This window comes from Dendrobates tinctorius, unplaced genomic scaffold (genome assembly GCF_039654945.1).
Source record: "Dendrobates tinctorius isolate UK_male_01 unplaced genomic scaffold, ASM3965494v1 ptg000027l, whole genome shotgun sequence".
NCBI classification, from domain to species: Eukaryota; Metazoa; Chordata; class Amphibia; order Anura; family Dendrobatidae; genus Dendrobates; species Dendrobates tinctorius.
The window spans coordinates 4,214,013-4,231,034 of record NW_027361695.1 but is presented as its reverse complement, the minus strand read 5'-3'; the positions used below and the strand labels follow the sequence as shown (position 1 = coordinate 4,231,034).

The window sequence follows — 17,022 nt, the reverse complement described above, 5'->3', positions numbered from 1 at the left end:
AGAAAATTGCATATTTACTGACAGATAGAAGTGGAATAATTGCCCCTGGAATTATTTACACATTCCACAACAGAAAGCAGAGGGATAATCTTTACAAGCATCCTTAAAGGATTATCCATAACTTATACTATCAAAATCAGATTAGCAGCCGTTTGACGCCCAGCACGCCCCTCACAATCAGTTTTTTGCAGAAGGTACAAATTGTACAGAACCAGAGCAGCACTGCTCCATACACTGCATTGTGGTAGTTTTCAAGCACTGCAGTTCATCTGCTGTTAAAATGAATTAGAGCAAAGCTGCAGTACCCTAGATCGGCCACTACGCAGCGTGTTGAGCTGTGCCGTTTTGGCTTTGCACACCGTTTACATCAGAGATAGTTCATCGATATATAATCTCTGCATAAGCCTTTTAAACACAACTACATAAAAAATGCAAAAAATAAATGGATTATCAAGGTTTTCGGATTAGGATACAGGAAAAACATATCATCCATTTTAAGTTTATGCTTAGAACATACAACACTGCCCTTCACCTCTCCAAACAAACCTATTTCAACACCCTCATCACCTCACTGTCCAATAACCCGAAACGTCTCTTTGACACTTTTCATTCTCTACTCAATCCAAGAGTACAGGCCCCAACCACGGAGCTCCGAGCTGACGATCTGGCCAATTAATTCAAAGAAAAAATTGACCAGATCCGACAGGAAATTATCTCCAAATCACCTCATACCATGCACTGTCCTCCCTCCCCCACTGCATCTAACTCACTCTCTGATTTTGAACCAGTCACAGAAGAAGAAGTAAGCAGGCTCCTTGCATCTTCTCGCCCAACTACTTGCACCAGTGACCCATTTCCGTCACATCTCCTCCAGTCCCTTTCCCCTGCTGTCACCCCTCACCTAACTAAAATATTTAACCTCTCTCTCTCTACTGGTATTTTTCCCTCCTCATTTAAGCATGCCATCATACATCCACTACTTAAAAAACCATCCCTCGACCAAAACTGTGCCGCTAACTATAGACCTGTCTCTAATCTTCCCTTCATCTCTAAACTCCTGGAACGCCTGGTCCACTCCCGTCTTATCCGCTATCTCTCAGAAAACTCTCTTCTCGACCCTCTCCAATCCGGTTTCCACTCTTTACACTCCACTGAAACTGCCCTCACTAAAGTCTCTAATGATCTGCTAACAGCTAAATCAAATGGTCATTACTCCATGCTAATTCTCTTGGATCTCTCTGCAGCATTCGACACTGTGGATCATCAGCTCCTCCTCACTATGCTCCATTCCATTGGCCTCAAGGACACCGTTCTCTCCTGGTTCTCCTCCTATCTCTCCGACCGCTCCTTTACTGTTTCTTTTGCCGGTTCCTCCTCCTCTCACCTTCCCCTTACTGTTGGGGTTCCTCAAGGATCGGTTCTAGGCCCCCTCCTCTTCTCCTTGTACACTGCCCCTATTGGTCAAACAATCAGTAGATTTGGTTTCCAGTACCATCTCTATGCTGATGACACCCAATTATACGCTTCTTCTCCTGACATCACGCCAGCCTTTCTAGAAAACACTGGCGATTGTCTAAACGCTGTGTCTAATATCATGTCCTCACTATATCTGAAACTGAACCTGTCAAAGACTGAACTCCTGGTGTTTCCTCCCGCTACTAATGTACCTATACCCGACATTGCTATTTCTGTGTGTGGTTCCACTATTACTCCCCAGCAACATGCCCGCTGTCTTGGGGTCATACTTGATTCCGAGCTTTCCTTTGCCCCCCACATTCGATCACTGGCTCGCTCTTGTCATCTGCACCTCAAAAACATTTCTAGAATTCGACCTTTTCTTACTTTTGACTCTGCAAAAACTCTTACTGTTTCTCTTATTCATTCTCGTCTCGACTATTGTAACTCTCTTCTAATCGGTCTCCCTCTTACCAAACTCTCCCCTCTCCAATCTGTCTTGAATGCTGCAGCCAGGATCATATTCCTCACCAATCGTTACACCGATGCCTCTACCTTGTGCCAGTCATTACACTGGCTACCCATCCACTCCAGAATTCAGTATAAACTTATTACCCTCCCCCACAAAGCCCTCCATGGCTCAGCACCACCCTACATCTCCTCCCTTGTTTCAGTATACCACCCTACCCGCGCCCTCCGTTCTGCTGATGACCTGAGGTTAGTATCCTCAATAGTCAGAACCTCCCACTCCCGTCTCCAAGACTTTACACGTGCCGCGCCAATTCTTTGGAATGCACTTCCCAGGTCAATATGATTAGTCCCCAATCCCCACAATTTTAAGCGTGTCCTGAAAACGCATTTATTCAGACTGGCCTATCGCCTCAACACATTAACCTAACCTATCCCTGTGTGGCAGAGCCAAAAGTTTTACCATAACCAGGTTCCCAGCATCATGTTCCCACATGCTTTATGCATCCATTAGCCCTCTGTGTCTGTACTGTTACACACTTAACATTATGGCTGGTCCATACAATCAGAGCAACTGTTACCACCCACCTTTCGTGTCTACCTCTTTCCTCATAGACTGTAAGCTTGCGAGCAGGGCCCTCACTCCTCTTGTTATTTGTTATAATCTACTGTATGTGATTATTGTTATGCTGTAATGTCTATTGTCTGTACAAATCCCCTCTGAAATGTAAAGTGCTGCGGAATATGTCGGCGCTATAAAAATAAAATTTATTATTATTATCTTTGCAATGTGTTAGCCAGTATATAGTAGAATATTACGATTTGAAAGTCCTCAGTGGTTGATACCTTTTAATGGCCAACTGAAAAGATGGTAACACATTGCAAGCTTTCGAAACTCTTCAGGTCCCTTCATCAGGCATCTATGCCTGACGAAAAGACCTGATTAGTCTCAAAAGGTTGCGAATTGCTACCATCTTTTCAGTTGGCCATTAAAAGGTATCAACCACTGAGGACTCTCAAATCTTAATATTTTTCAGATTAGGATTAGTGATGAACGAGTATAATCGTTGCTTGGGTTTTCCCCGAGTATGCTCGGGTGACCTCAGAGTATTCTGGCGTGCTCGAGAATTTAGTTTGTGTCGAAGTAGCTGTATGATTTACGGCTGCTAGACAGCCTGAATACATGTGGGGATTCCCTAACAAACAGGCATTACGCAAACGTATTCAGGCTGTCCAGCAGCCACAAATCTTGCAGCTTCGTCGACTCAAACTAAATCTCTGAGCACGACAAAATACTGGGAGGACACCCGAGCATGCTCGGGAAAACCCAAGCAACGAGTATACTCGCTCATCACTAATTAGGATATGAATGCCAGTGAAAAATGATTTGTATCTAGAAGAAAAATCAAAACCTAAGATTGAAACAAAATGAGCATACACCCTGCTGTAAGTACATTGTAATAGTACACATAAATAACATTGGGTACTTAATAAAGACTGTTTTTGATCAAAGAAGCATAAAAGTTATCCCACCGCGACAAGGTGTATCCTTATCGGGATGGTCCTATCCTCAAGTATTAAAACCTCACCTAGTGTAAGACAACCTCAATGTAGATGGGTCAGAGCAGGACTGGGGTCTACATAGATGAAATGCCTAGCTTAAAAAAAGGAAGCAACAGCCCAGTAAGTACAAAGCACAAAGGGTACACAGTCTGAGACAAGGTGAGGTGTTAATATTAGAGGACAGTACTGTCCAGATTGGGGTCACCTTGTCATGGTGGGATGACTTACACTTTTTTTTTTTTTAAATAAAAAAAACGGTATTTACTACGTACCCTTTATTACTTATATTTACTATTACTATTTACTTACAGCAGGGTCTATGCTCATTTTGTTTTCATCTTAGGTTTTGTCTGTTAAGTGGCCTCAGTGTAAACATACTCTTATACGTGTACATTGCATGGTATTCCAGCTTATGCTCCAGCTCTTTTCTTTGGTGTTGCTGTAGGAAAAAAAAAATTCCTTTAATCCCACATCTAATAATCCAGAAATTCTGATAATTTGACAGAGAACTAAAAAATAAATTTGAATTTCACAGGAAGAAGGAGTAAAAAGAAATATTTATGAAACAAAAAAAAAGTATTAGTGGCATAGTTTGGGGAGACATACAAAGTAAAATTTGCCAAAATTGTGTCCCAAATTGGCTGAAAAAAGTGGAATTTTTTATGTTTTTGTTTTTTTTCAGGTTTATTTTTTATTTTCAGGACAGTAGCACCATCTGAAAAGTTACTGTATCCAGTGTTTCTATACAATGAGTGCAATCCACTGTAAGAGCGCCAGCTGTTGATAGGAAGACGGAAACAGCTCGCATCAAGGGATCCTGAATTGCCACAATTTTTCATGTGTTTGACTCTGCCGAATGCTTCTCTTCAATGGGAAATTACAAAAAAAAAAAAAAAAAAAGACAAATGGGGGGGGAGAAAGGAAAGTTTGACATGTCTGATACATCACACTCTACACCAAGGGGAAATGTGAATAGGATATGTCAAAGTGATGCTACAAATAACAGCCGCAGAGTTAGGTCTCTTCCAATAAATCATCCTGTATGTATAAGCAATTATGGCTACTTACATAATGGAACATATGTCACCTCAAAACAGATATTCTAAGGGTGCACCTTAAAGGGGTTGTCCACTGCGACAGCCACTGTCCATACGCTTTTATTACGTAATATGACATTTTTCCTGCGTTATGTGTGTTAAATGTGTATCAACCCACAGTAATCACCAGCAAGTTGGCATTTAGAGAAAGAGTATATCCAGATGCCACAACCTCTTTAAATGGTCATGGCTGTTTTAGCCCGCTCTGCGTAAATTAATATTACTTTATATAAATAACAAAAAAACTTTATTAAAAAAATCTTATTGCAGAAATAAATCCTAAATGTAAAGTGCTGAACTCTGAACACGGAGTCCTCCCGGAAGTCTGTTTAAGGCTGTGTGCCCACGATGCGATTTTTAAGTGTTTTTGCTGCGATTTTCGGCACGAAAACTTTTAAAAATCTTGTACAGAACGCTCCCCATGCATTCCTATGGCATTCCGCACATGCTGTGTTAATGCTGCGCTTTGTTCCGCGGTGGAATCGGGAGAGCGGGAGAGAGAGACAAAGAGAGGAAGAGATAGAGGGAGAGAGAGAGAGAGATGGAGAGAAAGGGAAAAAGAGAGACGGAGATATGGAGAGAGGGGTAGAGTGAGAGTGAGAGAGGGGGGAGAGATAAGGAGAGCGATAGAAAGAGAGAAGGAGAGGGGGAAAGAGAGAGGCAGGGGGAGAAGAGAGGCAGTGGGAGAAGAGAGGCAGTGGGAGAAGAGAGGCAGGGGGAGAAGAGAGGCAGGGGGAGAAGAGAGGCAGGGGGAGAAGAGAGGCAGGGGGAGAAGAGAGGCAGGGGGAGAAGAGAGGCAGGGGGAGAAGAGAGGCAGGGGGAGAAGAGAGGCAGGGGGAGAAGAGAGGCAGGGGGAGAAGAGAGGCAGGGGGAGAAGAGAGGCAGGGGGAGAAGAGCGAAAGGGGGAGAAGAGCGAAAGGGGGAGAAGAGCGAAAGGGGGAGAAGAGCGAAAGGGGGAGAAGAGCGAAAGGGGGAGAAGAGCGAAAGGGGGAGAAGAGCGAAAGGGGGAGAAGAGCGAAAGGGGGACAGAGAGGGGGACAGAGAGAACGGAGGAGACAAAGAAAGGGGGAGACAGAGAAAGGGGGAGAGAGAGAAGGAGAGAGTCGGAGATGGAAAGAGGCAGAGAGAGTAAGACAGAGAGGAGAGTCGAGGGGAGAGAGAGGGGCAGAGAGAAAGAAGGAGAGATGGAGATGGAGATAGGGGAAGAGAGAGAGGAGAGAGGGGGAGAGAGAAGGAGAGAGGGGGAAAGAGAGAAGGAGAGGGGAGAAAGAGGGAGCGCGAGAGGTAGAAAACGAGAAGGGTAGAGAAAGAGGGAGATAGCGAGGAGAGAAAAAGAGAGGGGAAAAGAGAAAAGTAGAGAGAAGGAGAAAGAGGGAGATAGCGAGGAGGGGAGAGAGAGAGAGGGAGATGGCGAGGAGAGCGAGGAGAGAGAGGAGAGAGAGAGGGAGAGAGCGAAAGGGGGAAAGAGAGAGAAGTAGAGAGAGAAGGGGAAAGAGAGGGAGAGCGAGAAGGGGAGAGAGAGAGGGAGATAGCGAGTAGTGGGAGAGAAGGGGAGAGAGAGAGAGAGAGAGAGAGAGAGCCTTTTGCAGCACCCTAGCTCTTACTACCACTATTTTACAGCACCAAAGTTCGGATCCCCATTGACTTTTATGTCCGCTCATCCCTACGCATCATTCTTTATATTTTGTGCTTATTTGCTAAAATTAATCTTACTCACTGAGGAATCAGAAACCTATTAAAGCCTATGAACATAAAAAGAAGAGCAGAGTGAGAGACACAGACTGTGATGCTGCATTCTAGTTCTATTTCAGGGCAAAGCTGGATTCACAACGACACGGCTCAGTACTGCTCTGCTGTGTGATATCCTCCATGCAGTTGCTGTTTCTTCTGAACATGTGCTACATAGAGTTAGGAGAGCAGAGTCTTCAAATATTTTTTTTAGATTACTTCAAGTAGCTTTCTTCAATAATAGATATTGCACCATTGGAACAAAGCACCATTGGAACAAAGCACTCTTGACGCTTTAATTATTGATTAAGACCATAAGCAAAAAAATCAGGAGGAGGACTCCTTAAATTGTCACTATGGTTTCAATAAAAATGATATTTCATTAAAGAATTATGTTGTTTTTTTCTCTACTCACCAGCCACATCTCCCCCTCATCCTAAAAAAGTTTACTCTGAAAAGCTGATAAAATTCATCTTGCTCAGGACAAGTCGCATTATTAGCTTATTGAGGGATCACTACATGCTATACATGAAAGTCTACAGAAAGCGGAGTAGGAGGCAGTAGCTGCTGAGACAAATTGACAGAGAGACACAAAGAGAAGGCACATATTCTTACTAGTAAGTGTTTTATCTCATCCCAGCTCTGGATTTACTGTTACACTACTCTGCATTTCTATATACTATCTTCCAATAAACTCCACTCACTAACTAAGAAACCTCAAGTAGTATGCTTCTTTTAACACTTATGAGCCAATTGTCCTTCTGCCCTTGCTTCAGAAATTTGTCATTCAGTCTGCAAGACAACTAAAATCTGTCTTGGACAAAATAAGATGGATTGCCACATCACTGAGTTATAAGATTACAGCTGCTATCTGAAGCCAATGGAGTGGGGAAGAAGAGATAGGATGAGTGAGAGAAGAAGCAGATTGTGGTGCAGCTGTATGCTTGCACCCCAGAACTAGATTCACAGCTACACTGCTCAGTACTGCTGTCTAGCGTCTTCCATACTGAACATTTTGTACTGAGACAGGAGAGTAGAAATCCTTCATGTCTGTGTGTGTTGTGTATGAGAGACATCATAACAACTGACCACAAGCGCAGAGGCAACTGGAAATTAAAGATAGAGTCTGCAAAGGGGGAAAGTGGTGAAAAGGTCAGGATGTAAGTCATATAATGGCCAGAAATAGTGTTTTTCCTCATGTACACACAAGAAAGCTCATGCTGAAAAGTTAACTCCCGCTACTGGAACGCTTTAAGTATGAACGGATCAATAACTTAGGCTATAATTGATGAATTCTGGAGGAGAATTGGTGTAAATGGACTTGAAATGATAATCATTAAATACCTTAATATTGAGGATCTGGAATAGAGGAGGGGCACACAAATTATAACAAATCTTCACTCTAGTCAAGGCCACCATGACTATTTTCTAACCCAAATGTTTTAATTTCCCCAATCTGTATAACATCTATTTCTTCTGTTCTAAAAACACCCTATCCTCTAATAATGGTTTCCATGTTAATGGGGTTGTCCAGGACTTTTATATCAATAGCCTAGTCTTCGCATAGGTCATCACTATCTGATCAGTGGGGGTGCAATACCCAGCACTGCCTCCGATCAGCTGGTCCCGATGCCGACGGTGTCCGGAAGTGCTCAGCCGGGAAAAGCTGATCGGTGGAAGTGCTGGGTGTCGCTTCCCTGCCGACCAGATATGGATGACAGATCTCAAGGATAGGCAATAAACAAAAAAGTTCCGGACAACTTTTAACTTGTATATATTCGGCTGGAAACCAGATGAACTCTAGACTATAAGTCAATGGATTCTTATAGAAAAACGTTCATCATCTCATCTTCAAAATCCATTCCTAAAACTCACACGACCCCATCACCGGGAGACACGCAGCTATTTTGCTTATTTACTACCAATCATCATCCTTAACGTAAAAGAAAATTCTCCATTTGCTGTATCGTCACACAGCGGTTCGCCTCTTCTTACCCAACTTTTAAAGATAAATCAAAATAATAGCAAAATATATATTAGAAAAAACACAGGTAGTCTGATTGTTCTGCTGTCAAAAACCGTGACAGGAGAGATTTAATGAGGATAGCCCAATATGTGGGAACATTTTCCTACAAGATGAATTCTAGGTTGGATTTATTCTTTTTTTCAAGAAGAATGAAAACAAAATTATTTTTCTCTTCACTCCAACAAAACAATCAACGATGAGAAAGCCGAGACTGCGGGCTGAAAATCCTCTCGTATCGCGGATATGGGTGGTGAGGACGGAATACAAATTCTCCAAATAAAGCTTTAGATGGCCCCTAGGTATATTCTGAGTGATCAAAGGCAGAAGACAATAGTTTTAGATCTTTGACTCGTATTGTTATTCATATTTACCTACGGTTCCGGAATGTCCATGAGATTCCTGAAATAAGAGGGAGAGACCTCATGGACTACTGGAAGAACAGGCATGTCTTCACCAAATATTCACAACTTCTTCTTCCTGGAGCCACAGTCAACATCCCGGTCTCCGGGAAGACTTTGGGTCATGTCCACAAAGGCACCGTGGGGCTGACTAGGCTAACAATGAACAGGAATGAGGAGAGTATCTGGTGTCAGTAGATATTTAGGGGGTCTTAGTCTGAGGTCTATATTTGTTTAGAAGTCAGGGGGAAATTTGGTACGAGGTCTGTGTTTGTTAGGATGGTCTGCTCTGGGGTCTGTGGTTGATTAAGGGGTTTGATCTGGTTTTGTGTTTGTTAATGGGGTCTTGCTTGAAATATGTATTTGTTTAGTGGGTCAGATCTGGCGGTATAAGTTTATTTAGCAAGTCTGACCTGAGTATATGAATGTTTAGGAGTCTGGTCTGGAGTATTTGGCTACTTAGGGAATGTGGTCTGGGTATGTGTATTTAGGGAGTCTAGTTTGGACTCTGTATATGCTTATTTGTAGGGTCTGGTCCAAAGTTTATACACGTTTAAAGGGGCTTGGTATGAAATCTAGATTTAGTAGAGGGGCAAGAGGTCTGTATTTGTTAAATTGGTCTGGGGTATGTGTTTGTTTAGGTGGTTTGGTTAGAGGTACTTTTTTGTCAAGGGGTTTTGAGGTCTATATTTGTTAAGGTCTGGGTATATATTAATGTAGTGGGTGTGGGGTCTTAATTTGCTTATGAGTAGAGTTGAGCGACTTTGGTCGGATTGGGTTTCATGAAACAATTTGTTTCAGATGGAACTGGTCCGACTTGGGCAACAAAAAAAAAAAAAAAAAAAAAAAAAAAAAATCGGAGTTTCGTCCGAAACCCGAACCCAATGCAAGTCAATGGGAAATAAAAGTCGGCATTGAGCGGATGACATTCATCCACTCAATGTCGACTTTTATTCCCCATTGACTTGCATTGGGGTTGGGTTTCGGACGAAACTCCGACTTTTTTTGCCCTAGTCGGACCAGTTTCATCTGAAACAAATTTTGTTTCATGAAACTCGATCTGACCAAAGTCGCTCAACTCTACTTTTGTGGTCTGTATTTAGTCATACGTCTGAGATAGGCATTTGTTAATGGGGGCTTGACTTACTGATAAGCCAAATCCCAGGTTCTCTGCTGTTCTCAGATTACATGGAACCCATCAGCAGGTATATGCTCTTTAAAAGCCACTGGGGACCGAATGGACTAGTCTTAAAGGTGGGTTGCCGGCGGCTAATCTTCACCCTCTCCCCTGGAGTGACAGGTCTACCCGCACACAGGGAGAGACCAGTCGCTCAAGGACAGTGGCAGGAAGAAGTTGCCAATGGACAGACATTTCGAACTTGTCTCCTGTGTAAAGGTACTGTCACACTTAGCGATGTACCAGCGATCCCGACCAGCGATATGACGCGCTCAGGATCGCTGGTACATCACTAAGTGGTCGCTAGTGAGCTGCCACACAGGCAGGTCTCACTAGCGACATCGCTGGGGACGGGGATCGCTACTTACCTGTCAGACGAGGCGATCCTGCGTCCTCCCGCCCGGCTCCAGTCCAGGACGTTCTCGCGCGATCAGTGATAATCAGCGGGGGAGCCGGTCGTAGGTAAGTATCAGACACAGCGATATCGCTAGCAATATCGCTATAACGTCACTAGTTATAGCGATATTGCTAGCGATATCTTAGTGTGACATGCCCTTAACAGATGATCCCCGCCTGCTCCCCTGGAGTGACAGGTCTATATAAGAATGCAGGGAGAGATCTGTCGCTCAAGGGCAGTGACGGGAAGAAGCCGCCGGGGACATGCATTTCGGACTAGTCTCTTGTGTGGCAGCTTATCCCACCTGCTCCCCTGGAGTGACAGGTCTATAGACGCACTCAGGGAGAGACCTGTGACTCAAGGACAGTGGCGGGGAGAGGTCGCTGGGGACATGTATTTTGGACTATTCTCCTGTGTGGCAGCTTATCCCTGCCTGCTCTCCTGGAGTGACAGGTCTATACAAGAATGAAGGGAGAGACCTGTCGCTCGTAGAGATGATACTGCAAACCGTGGGATTCTATGAGCTGTCCCAGGCCGAAGGTGTAGATGGCGAAGAGTAGGGGTCCTAGAACTGAGGCTTAGGGAACACGACAGACAGGAGGAGAGGTGAGGAGGTGGGGTGGGAGAGGGAGACACTAAATGTCCGGTCTGTTAGATATGACGAGATCAAGGATGGAGGCAAGTCTGTGATGCCAAGAGATGAGAGAATCTGTAACAGGAGGGAATGGTCCACAGTGTCAAAGTCAGAAGACAGGTCCAGGAGAAGGCGGACAGAGTAGTGTCGCTTGCTCTTGGCAGTTAGTAGGTCATTGGTGACTTTAATTAAGGCAGTTTCAGTTGAGTGGTGCGGCCGGAAGCCAGATTGTAAACGGTCAAAGAGGGAGCAGAAGGAGAGGTAGGAGGACAGTTCAAGATGGACGTGTTGTTCCAGTAGTTTTGAGGCATAAGGGAGAAGAGATATCGGGCGATAGCTGGACACAGAGGATGGGTCGAGGGAGGGCTTTTTGAGGATGGGTGTGATTTGAGGCATGTTTGAAGGATGAGGGGAAGACACCATTTGTAATTGAAAGGTTGAAGAGATGTGTTAGGGTTGGGATGAACTGTGGCAAGGTTTTAGGGATAAGGTGGGACAGGAGCGGGTCAAGCGTGCAAGTGGTGAGATGTGATCTTGACAGCAGGGTGGAGAGCTGATCTTCTGTCAAGGTGGAGAAGCTGGTTTTGGAAGAACAGGGCTGAGCAGGTAAGAGGAGGTGCATTGGCGGCTGCAGGCCAAAGCTTTCTCTGATGTTATTGATCTTCTGCTTAAAGAAAGAGGCAAAGTTTTCAGCAGAAATGAGAGGAGAGGGAGGAGGTACCGGGGGACGGAGTAGAGAATTGAATGTGTTGAAAAGATGTTTAGAGTTGTGAGACAGGGAGGATATCAGAGATGAGAAGTAAGCTTGTTTTGCAGCAGTGAACGTGGACTTGAAGCTGGCGAGGGAGTGCTCGGCAGAGCGTGATCTCTACCATCTCCGCTCAGCAACCCTGGAAGCCCATCTCAGTTCTTTGGTCAGGTTGGTTAGCCAGGGTTGTCTGTTGATTGTACGAGCTTTGCTGTGCGTGAGGATTTCGGGCTAGTCTGCTGTGTGGCAGCTTATCCCGCCTGCTCCCCTGACATGACAGGTCTATAGACACACACAGGGAGAGACCTGTCGCTCAAGGACAGTGGCAGGGAGAGGTTGCTGGGGACATTTATTTCAGAATAGTCTCCTGTGTGGCAGCTTATCCCTGCCTGCTCCCCTGGAGTGACAGGTCTATACAAGAATGCAGGGAGAGACCTGTCGCTCAAGGACAGTGGCGGGGAGATGTCGCTGGAGACATGAATTTTGAACTAGTCTCCTGTGTGGCAGCTTATCCCCGCTTGCTACCCTGGAGTGGCAAGTCTATAGATGCACTCAGGGAGAGACAAGTCGCTCAAGGGCAGCAGGCGGGGCAAAGCCAGCGGGGACATGCACTTCTGACTAGTCTCCATTAAAAGTATGTTTCTCTCTAAAATGCCACAGAGCTTGAGAATCAAACTTGCATGACTGAAATCATGCAGCCAGTGTCTGATACATGATACCGGTCGCAGCATACATCAGCTGTCAGGTTCCCTTTACGATAAAACCCGTTTTGTTTAGCATACGACTTTCCTGCTAATATTCCCTCTTTGGGAACCCCCATCTTCAGTTACATAGGTGCGCAGTCTTGTCATTCTCCCGCTCACACACATCCTTTCGCATTGGCCTATTAATCTCTCCTCTTCTTCATAGAAAACCCCAGCGTGAGTAAGACTTGGAAGCACAGTTGGCATTTAGCCTTTCACTGACATTCCAGATCTGCAATCCAATCAAACTAAAATCTCAAAATCCTCTTGTCAGCTAGCAGAATGTTCCAATGCCTTATTCACTTTCGAAGATCATCGCGTCTGATCGCTCTCATTCCCCAACCCCTGCCCGGCTATTCCCCTTTCCTCCCCTCCGAGCAATGCTGCTTATATTGTTTTATAACAGTTCAGTGAGTAGAGTTCAGAAATGCGGAGCAGCTGCCGGTGACTGTGGTCTATCTGTGTTACGTGCGGGGTAGAACCATTGCCCACCAGGGTTGAAGCCATTCACTCCCCGGTCTTGCTAGAAAGGCTGAGAAGCGGTCTTTGTACAGAGGAGCGAACTGTCTGTGAGATCTAAAGAGGGTGATGTTAGCGGATCAGTCCCTTTATAAAAGGATTGTGAAATGCAACTCAAATATGTCCGTGTTAAGCATGTGGTTACTTGACATAAAAGCGTAGATAAACCTTAACACACAGTCCTCATTCTCCCTGCGCTTCTGAAAGGAGATAAAGGACTACTGTATAATAGGCATCTTATAGAGTTTTTATATGCTTTAAATGATGAACATTCTTTTCAACATTTTTTTTTCCAATCTTTGAAATACTTCTCTATTAGGTCCTCCGGGTATTTGAACACTAATATAAATGCGGTGAAAAGATTTCCCTTTAATAAAGAGTGGTAGTAATCTAATTTTTATTTTTAAAAGGGTCTTAAAATCTCATTGTTAAAATACTTAACAAAAGAAGGAAAATAATGTGATAACGTTTTGGTGGCTTCTTTGATTAATAACATAGAAAAATATCGTGATGCGTAATTCCAAATCGGAGCGCAGACATGGCAGGTGATGGTGGTGTGGTTGTATGTAGGATTTGTTTTGGTGAAAATCAATGGCTATGATGAATGGGTTGAGCAGTCAAGACAAGCCCCATCTATATGTGCCCTGTTGGGCTACGTGGACTTCATAACTGGGAGTCTTTATGTTTCTATTCTGGAGGAACCATCACCATTTAATAGCCAGTTGTGAGAGAAGTCAGTCCGGTAAGTTCCTTTTTGTAACACTGCACCCTTCATTGGCCAAGATGCAATTGTGAGTCCCCATTGTTTGCCACTTAAGTCAATGACTTCAAGGGTGTGCCCAATTTCAATGGTTTTAGCCCACGGGCATGCTAATTTTGAAATATTAGAAAAAAAACTTGTTGAAAGTGAGTGATCAATGAGTGGAACAGGCTGCCGTGAGAGGTAACGCGTTCTCCTTCAATGGAAGTCTTCAAACAGGCTGGACAGACATCTGTCTGGGATGTTTTAGTGACTCCTGCATTGAGCAGGGGGTTGGACATGATGACCCTGGAGGTCCCTTACAACTCTAACATTCTATGAAATAAATTGCTTACCCAGAGCACACTCTTCACTAATGCCTACAGTTTATCTAGACATGGTGTTGCCAAGGTAGATGAAACAGGGCTACTGAATCCAGTCATAGTCTTAATGAAACCTCTGCAACCATGTCAACAAATTTCATCTCTGTGTATATTATTATGGCACAGACCTACTGTGAGTATATACTCCAGGAAAAACTCCCAACTTATACAGATCCATACGCTTACCAATTCCTTGACAGGTCGCCGTTGGACCGGTATGCATTGGTACACCTCCTGTATATGACAGCACAGCAGACTTTCCTTTATTAGTCCTTTTTAATTGATATCCTAAGGGTGATGCATGTCACTATATAGCCCCACACTGGCATACGTCGGAGCCATCATAGGTATACTTTGGGATCATATGCCTCTATTGGAAGGCTTGAACACTGTGTACAAAGCCTACTAAGCTACACGTCTACTCAACCTTCTACACTTTGCACCTCCTAATAATGCATCCTAAGCTGTGTATAGAGAGACAGCACCACTCCCTACTGTGACAGCATCGGATGCTGGGATGTGTAATTTTGGCAAACTTTTCTTGGGTCGTGTTGCTGTCACCATGGATCTCCACAACACCATTCCATACTTGGAAACTTCTTGTGATAGGAGTGAAGTGCAGCAAGTTTAAGGAGTTTTCTCATCTCATTTTCTCATGTACTTCTCATTGAATACGCCACCACTACAGTTTGACAAAAGTCCTAGGCAAGGAGTAACAACGATTACAAGCTCTTTGCTCCTTAGAGATTGTCAGCGTTGCTCAAAAGCTTGCCAAATCATGGGATCTGGCCATCTACAATGCTCCAATGCTGCAGAGGCAAAGTTGCCTTTAGTGGGAGCCCAATGGAGCGTGGCACAATTCAGGCCAACAGTGCAACTATGCCACTGATTCGAACTGTCAATCAATCAAGAGCACACCGCCCCCGGCAAGCTGGGAGGCAAGGTAGCGGTGCGATCCTGAAGACAGGTTGAAAATCATTTTCCAAATTATTTCCGAACTACTTCACTTTTCCCAGGCTGCCCCCTGCTACAAACAAACATTTTCCAACATCAGGCTGCTACTCAATACAAAAAAAGACAAAGATGTTGACTACTTACAGGTACGACCGGGACACATTTGAGATGGATGGCGACGAACCCTAAGTTGGAAAGGACTTGAACCTACTCAGACAAATGATCACTGAAGATGCAGTGACGACAACGGAAGTCAATAGGAGAATAGCTGTGAGCAAATCAACAATGAAGTCACTGGACAAGGTCTTCAAAAATCGAGGAACATTTCACTGACGACAAAGACACGGCTCGTACATAGTCTAATCTTTTCTGTAGTAACATACGGATGTGAAACCTGGACGATAAAGAAGCAAGACAGAAGAAGAATCAGTGTCTTTCGAAATGTGGTGCTGGAAAAGGATGTTATCAATACTATGGATGACAAGAAGAACAAATAAATCAATTTTGGAACAAATTAAACCAGACTTGTCACTCGAAGCAAGGGTTACCAAGCTACAACTTGTCTACTATGGACACATCATACGAAGACAGCAATCACTGGAGAAGAACATCGTGGTCGGAAGAATACAAGGAAGAAGGCGAAGAAGAAGACCAGCAACCCGATGCCTCGATACAATCAAGATAATGGTGGAAGAGACCCTGGTGGACCTATCTAGGCTTGAACAAGATCGATCTTCCTACAGAGCATTCCATCCATCAAGTCACCATGGCTCGAGATCAAGCTGAAGGCCATTAATAAAATAATTTGTGTTTAGATTCTGGGCCTCAGTTTTAGGCTGGGGTCACACTTTCGAGAAACTCGCATAAGTCTCGCATCTCAATACCCGGCACTGCCGCCGGCACTCGGAAAGGAGCGCTCAACTGCATAGAAATACATGCAGCCGCACACTCTGGTCCTGAGTACCAGTGGTAGTGCCAGGTATTGAGACGCGAGACTCATGAGAATTTCTTGCAAGTGTGACCCCGGCCTTAGACAAAGCATTTCTGCAGCATGTACAAGAAACCTTTCAGAAGTGCTGCTTTCAAGGAAGTTTCAGGGGCACTTCAGAGATTTGCCAACCCTTCTGAGAGTCTGGAAGATCTTTGGGAACCTCACAGACGTTCCTAGAAGAGTTAACAAGAATGTATCAGACACTTCAAGAGTTTTTAATAAACCAAACCAGATCCCCATAGGGTTCTGTAATAGTCTACCAATGTTTCATTAATACTACAGGGGTGTTTCATTAATACTACAGGGGTAATCCAGGTGTTATGGCTGTATAAAGTTAGCCAAGTACAAAAAAAGCGAATAATTCAGCTGTTGAATTTCTCATGTACTCCAACAAGAGAGAACATGGTCAGCAATCATTGACTAACACAGTAAATTGTGATGCATTCCCCTCAATTTGTCAATGTGGAGTGAAGAGAAATTCATCGATGGCGACGAGACATCATGGGTGAGTCAGGATCAACAGGTTCAAAAGTGTAAGAAATAAAAGAGAAAATGTGCACAGAGCGAATCAGCCGGTGGAACATATTTTTCCCTCTCCTGTATATAAATAGTAGCTCCAGAAATGTAAAAATACAGAAGAACGCATTCTGCGCAGATACACGGCTTGACACATTGTTGGATGCATTTCTTAAATCCATGTCTTGAAATGGAATTTGGGACTCTGCCATGATCAAGAATATGTGAACAGGCCTTTTATTTTGTCACTTTCCTGCTAAAAATAAATAATAAAAATTGCAGATAAAGGTACCCGGATATGAGAAGTTAATTAAGATTCAGCAAGGGGTCAAAACATGTCCTTCTGGCGTTATGTGCGACACATGGCCGAATTCATTTGCAGACATTAGATAAGTGCGGATCTGACAGGCGATGACGGGGGTAGACATCCTGACCCGAACATTAAGAAACCAGGTTTGCATTTTAACCTGTCTTGTTATTTATTCC

At 44.1% G+C, this 17,022-nt stretch overlaps 1 protein-coding gene across 10 annotated transcripts in view; it reads right to left on the bottom strand.

The window, feature by feature from the left end:
* The window catches only part of FOXP1 (forkhead box P1), a 794,287-nt gene that overhangs the window by 619,552 nt on the left and 157,713 nt on the right, over nt 1-17,022 (bottom strand). The window contains exon 4 of one of the 10 annotated variants that reach the window (XM_073569704.1): nt 15,174-15,423. The exons of the other annotated variants lie outside the window; for them this stretch is intronic. The gene's annotated coding sequence lies outside the window, so the exon portion shown is untranslated. The remainder of the gene's footprint in view (nt 1-15,173; nt 15,424-17,022) is intronic. 10 annotated transcript variants of the gene reach the window in all.